The following is a 6,934-nucleotide window of genomic DNA, read 5'->3' on the forward strand; positions in this document are numbered from 1 at the left end:
TTACTAACAATGACACATTTATCATCACAATTATTTAAAAAACACTGAGGATGCAGGAAAAAAATGTCAGTTCTTAGTCCTGTTTAAGAATGAGACCATGTGACAAATTAATGACTATAGTAAAGTCAGAAATGGCTAAGTCCTTTGTGGATTCATTGCGATTTGGGCATGGAATTGAAAGATACTGAGTTGTCTTTACCTCAAAAATGATATGGGTTTTAAAGTTTAAGAAAGTGGGGAACATCTGTGTCTGTCACTTACTTTGCATATATTCTGTAAGTCATAGGAATTCAATAACACTTCAACTTCTGGAGGAAATTCATAGGAGATTTTTGTCTCTTATCTCTGATGTTGGCTCTCTTTCAACAGATGATGCTATCTTCTTTTTAATTTTTTTCTTATACTTCTAGGAGAAATAAAATCTAGATACTGTCACAGTCTCTTACAATTAATATAGACCAGGGATTGTGTTGACATTTCCCTCTGAAAACTGTCTATCTTTGCTCCCTGGGCATAACATCCACACAGGAGTATAAATACCAATACAACAGAGAAAGGAAACCTCCTTCTACTGTTGTGACAGCATTAGGAATGTTTAGGCCTATTTTTTTCTAAGTAATGTAAGTTTTGTGTATTTACTCAACAAATAAAAATACATATAACAGTTTGGAAAATATCTACTCGATAAGTAACTTTGTAATAAGTATATCCATAATTATTAATGTTTGTTTTTGTTTAATTGCTAAATTGTGCTTGACACTTTAGTGACCACATGGACTGTAGCCTACCAGGCTTTTCCATCCTTGGAATTTCCTAGGCAAGGATGTTTGAGTAGGTTACCATTTCCTTCTTCAGGTGATCTTCCTGACCCAGGAAAGGAATCTGAGTCCCCTACATTGCAGGCAGATTCCTTGCCATCTGAACCACCAGGGAAGTCCTTATTAATGTACCTGAAGGTATTTAATCTGCAAGTCATTCGTTTCCCTGCAAAGGAAGAAAACTTAGAAACATTCTGATATACAAGAAAGGAATTTATAGCCTGAAATGATGTGCATTTTTTTACTCTTCCAAATTAGGATCTTCTATTCCTGGTCAAAGTCTATACTCTCAGAAATAGATAAATTCCCTCTAGCAAGCCTTAGGTAAGTTATTCTATAATGCACAAAATAGTAATGTATTATTTGATTCAATATGTTTACTTAACAGATGGATTACATTTATATTTCTATGTAGAAAGTTTATGATATATGTAATCAAATTTCATTAAAATGTCATAAATATATATTTTATGGTACATGTATATATACAAAATTTTATATAATTTATATCATAAAATTTCTCCATAAGAAAATATATACTATAATTTTATATATATATATATATTTATAAATTTATGGGCTTCCTTGGTGGCTCAGATGGTAAAGAACGTGCCTGCAAAGCAGGAGACTCAGCTTCATTCCATGAGTCAGGAAAATCCTCTGGAGAAGGCAATGGCTACCCACTCCAGTATTCTTGTCTGGAGAATTCCATGGACAGAGGAGCCTGGTGGACTACAGTCCACGGGGTCACAAGGAGTCAGACGCCACAGAGCCACAAACAGTTTCACTTTCACATTCAGCGTCTTTATATTCAGTATACCCATTAAGGCCTAAGGCAAATCCCTGATGCTTTAACTTATTAATATAATAACCCCCTCACACCCCCACAACACCTCCAAATCATAGGAACAAACGAAGGCACTTGAGGCAACTATGACCCATTCTGCCCTAGAATCAATCAGTTTAAGACTTCATTATTAAATTATAAGCAAATAAATATGAAGTTGAATAACTCTAATCACTAACATGTACCGTCTTAATGGTAATATCTTAATTATTTTATTAAAAAGTATAAGCTTTGTCATAAACATAGGGGTACGGATATCTCTTTGAGATACTGGTTTCAATTGTTCTGGATATAGACCCAGAAGTAAGATTGCAGAATCATAAAGCAGTCCTATCTTCTTTTCCAATAATTGTGTTTATGTATTTGTGGCTGTGCTGCGTCTTTGTTGCTGTGTGGCCTTTGCTCTGTTTGCGGTGCGCAGGGCCAATCTTTGTTGAGGTGCTCGGGCTTCTCATTACAGTGGCTTTCCTCACTGCCGAGCACAGGCTCTAGCATGCACAGGCTTCACTCGTTGTGGCTAGTGGGCTTAGTTGCTCTGTGGCATGTGGGATCTTCACTGATTAAGGGTCAAACCAGTGTCTCCTGCATTGGCAGGCAGATTCTTCACCACTGAGCCACTGGGGAAGCCTCTAATTTTTTGTGACCCTTTCATACTGTTTTCCATACTAGCTACACCATTTTACATTCTCACTGTTGACATTTAAAAAAAAAAGCACAACGTAAGAGTTGTGCATTAAGATTGTGGAGGGCAAAATGAGGATTATAACTCAGGAGATAGCATTTCAGATAGCTCTGAGAAACTGATCCTTAGAGGAAGGAGGGAAGGTCAGTGTGCATATGATTTGGATGAAGGCAGGGCCACGTGCAATCAAGCACACAGCTTGGCAGAAGGCTGCTGCTAGTTTCCTGAAGGTCACTGCTAGTGACAAGGAGCAGATGTCTCCAGCAACAATTTTAGTGCTTTTCTAGATATGAGGAGATGCAAGAATTGGGCTCATAGAATCTTTTTTGTGAAAGTATCTAAGTATCTGAAAAATCTGTTTGTCAGTTTTTCCCAGAATGCAGGGTGCTTCATTCCTGCTCTCCACCCTGAACACATTTCAGGGGTGTTGAAGGTCAGGGACTGCAGCAGCATGTGATTTAATCCTTGCAGAGGCAGATGGCAAGTGCCAATTTTGAATTGGCACCAACAGTGTGCAAATCTTCCAGTTTCTCCACATCCTTGCCAATATTTACCTTTTGTTTTTTGATGATAGCCACACTGGCAAGTATGAGTTGATCTCTGATTGTGACTTTGATTTGCATTTCCCTGATAATAGGTGTTGAGCACTTTTTCATATATCTGTAGGCCACAGTAAAAACAATGGAAGCAACCTAATGTCTATTCTCAGATAAATGGATAAAGAAAATGTGGTATAGACATGCAATGAAACATTATTCAGTTTTAAGGAAAAGAAAGTCTTGCCAAATGCAACAACATGGATGAACTTGGAGAATGTATATTAAGTGAAATGTCAGTCACAGAAGGAAATATTGTATGATTCCACTTATACGAGATATCTAAAATAGTCAAGCTCATGGAAGCAGGGAGTAGAATGGTGGTTTCCAGGGCTTGTGGAGAGGAAATATGGAGTTGTTCTACATGTATGCTGTGAAATTTCAGTGATGGAAAAGAAATACATTCTAGAGCACTGCTGTACACAAATATAGTGCATAGAGTTGACCACACTCTATTGTACACTTACAAATGTAAGAGGGTAGAACTTATTTTTAGTGTTTTACCACAGTAGAAAAAGAAAATAAAGGGTGAGGAACAAGAATTCGTAACAGAGTTAGCCTCCTTTGTTTTAGAAATTTGAAATAAGACACATATTTGTGTGTTTTACTTTAATACTTGAACATAGATAAGTGTATCCATAGCATCACAGACCATTTCTACTGAAACTATTTTTATATAAATTATTACCCATTACAAGACAGGCTTATATGACATTGTAAAGGAAAAAGTGACAGTAATTTATTCGGTTTTTTGTATTGATGCCCTGGATTAATAGATTTTTCCTAGCAATGTATGCATAATGATGGGAATATGAGAAATTCAATGACAATGCCAGGGAAACAAATAGAAGTAACTCAGATCAGGTCTTTGCACTATTATGTGGAACTATGTGTCATGTTAGCTTGTGGTTTCCACTTGTTCTCTATTTCTTCACTTTAAGAAATAGTGGTCTAGATATATGAATGTCACACTTTTGTAGAATATTTCCATTTTTACTCATCACTCTTTTCTATCTGCTGAAGTTCATAACAAAGATTTTGAGAAATAGCTACCACCCAAACTACATCCCATCCCAGCATACCCAATAGATGATGTTCTACACCAGCTTGGCAAATGCTTACATGGGGCACACTTGTTTCATAACAGTTTGATTTATGAAAAAATTACATATAGTGTTTTATCTTATGCTAACTATAGCTATAAAGAAATAAAAGTAGTAACTTGATTGTTAACAGTAAACATGATTGTGACTGAGAAATATATTGGAGAAAGCAGCATCTGTTTAGAAAAGGCTGATTCTCAATCTCTTTTTTTAAGGAGAAATTAAGTAACCCTGTTACAGCACTGGGCATTTTCTGAACAAAAGAAATTCTTGAAATTAGTATGTAGTAAATGAGTAGAATGAAAATTAAAATATTAATATAATTGAGTTAAGGAACAATTAAAGTACTCAAAAAAAATGCATTACCCTGATCCATGGTTTAACACAGTGATAGTAATCCAGGTAATAGAACTCTGTTGGAAATATTCTAAGCACTCCCTTAGCAAAGTCATCACAGAGTGGCCTTCTGCCTCAAACAATTTCTGTGATAAGCTACTGAAAATTTAATTGGCTTTAGCTCTAAAATATTTCTTCATAAAGTAAGTACAACAGATGAATAAACCTCTTTGATTTATCTATTTATAGAAACTTAAGGAAACTCATTAACATACATCCTTTGCAGATTTGTATTAAACAGGAATGTTCAAAGAAATATTGCAAGGATCTTTAAGAAGCCATATTTCCTACCGTAAAATCATGTTTGCAGATGAAAATTTTGATTAAATGAATTAAGTATCCACTTAATTTGCTGCCAGAAATAGCAAGTACTATTTTTGTCTATTATTAAGATACAAGCTGTTACAGAAATATATATTTTTCTGGAATAATATTTCTTTTCCAAAATGTTAGAAATGCAGCTTCCTTATAATCTTTTAATTTGAGAATTAGCCATATGCCCATATCTCAAAATGTTGTAACATCATTTACTATTTTCCTTTACTGTGAGTTTTGTTGCTCAGTTTAAGTGGTTCTTTTGTAGGAAGCGTAATTGTAAGGAAATGAATCAAAGTTCTAGTGAAAGCCCAAAACTTTCCTTGTAATTCCAACACAGAGCTTGGTCTATCAATAGGTTATAGTAAATAGAACTTTTACTTCTACCTTAATTATAAAGATGGCTTCCCAGATGGCTCAAGTGGTAAAGATTCTACCTGCAATGCAAAAGACCCAGGTTCAATCCGTGGGTCCAGAAGATGCCCTGGAGTAGGAAGTGGTAAGCCACTCCAGTATTCTTGCCTGGAAAATTCCATGGACAGAGGAGCCTGGAGGCTACAGTCCATGGGGTTGCAAAGAGTTGAATGTGACTGAGAGACTAAGAACTTAAGGATAAGGATCTGAAATATCCTACATCATCACACCCAGAAGTCACTTTGACCCGTCCTCCCTCTGGCCTCTCCCTTAACCTAGATCCTGCAAAGGCCTCATGCTCTTTACTCCCTGTGATGTTCCCTCTCTTGTGTATGTGTGGGTATGCCCAGATGCTCGGTCATGTCTGATTCTTTGTGACTCCATGGGTTGTAGAAGCTACCTGCCAGGCTTCTCTGTCCAAAGGATTTTCCCAGCAAAAATACTGGAATGGGTTTCTATTTCCTCCTCCATGGAATTTTCCCAACCCAGGAGTCGAATGCTTGTCCCCTGTGGCTCCTGCTTTTATAGGTGGATTCTCTACCAGTAGTGCCACCTGTGAAGTCTCTTGATTCACCTTTGATTAAATGTGATGTTGAGTATATGTTTCATCAGCAATGACTCATTTTTACACAAATTTCTGTCATATTTTCCACAGTTTTTTTTTTACTACCTCAAAATATTTGGTGCCATAAAATAATACTTACACATATATCTCACTTACCCATTGAGGCAAACACTAAGTGAGATAATTTCATGAAAATATGGTATGCCCCAATATGTATGTGTCTCGTCCAGAACAACTTATGGGCATCTTTTAGCTCTTAATGCTGTAGAGTCCAAACCTTAGCCTAAAACACAAGATCCCTCATGAGGTCCTTTTAAGCTACTTCCCCACCTTTTCTCTTCACCTTGGATTTCCATTCAGTTTATCCTCCCATGACTTAACATTCTAGCTCTGAATCCACTTTCCAATTTTGTATATAATTCACAAAACTCTTAAAAAATTACCATCAAGCTATCTGAAATACTAAAATGTCTAAAAGAGGTTATACGATAAATTTCTGATTATCAAGTGTGCATTTGTATGTGTGTATGTTTACTCAATTAATCTTCTTCTGTATAGCAATGCTAGAAAGGATATTGTTAAACATATTTCCTAAATTTTGGAATCTCAAAATGACTTTGTATAGCTTGTACAGAAGAGTTGAACATGGAACTGTAAAGTTTAGGCCAAAAACCACACTCCTAAAAAATTAACTGATATCATTGATACCATTATATACATTTTAGTTTCTATACTCCTTCTATAGCTTTTACATCATATTTCTGCTTAAATTCATTCAGAACAATATATTTATTATACACTGTATATATATGCTTATATATATATATGCATACCATGTATATACTCTTTATTTTTAGTCTCATTTTTTTCTTTTTTCTTTCAAATTTTCTTTTTCTATTTTTATCATTTTTTCCTGTAACAAATGTATTGTGAAACCTGTCAAATTTGTTCTCCACAACCTTTTTATATTTTATTCATTGTCAAAATGTCTTCTTTGTATGTTTAATGGGGAAGATTCCCCCACTCTCTTCTTTTTTATTAAAAGACACACTTTTGATATGCCAAAATACAACAGAAATAATATAATGAATGTTTTCATAACCAAAACTCTCTAGAGTGAGGCGATATATTTTTTTTTCTTATGTTTCATTCCATAATCAAATTCCTTTCTTCTCTCTCACTCAGAAGAAAGCATCAT

This window comes from Bison bison, unplaced genomic scaffold (assembly GCF_000754665.1).
Source record: "Bison bison bison isolate TAMUID 2011002044 unplaced genomic scaffold, Bison_UMD1.0 scf7180017864515, whole genome shotgun sequence".
NCBI classification, from domain to species: Eukaryota; Metazoa; Chordata; class Mammalia; order Artiodactyla; family Bovidae; genus Bison; species Bison bison.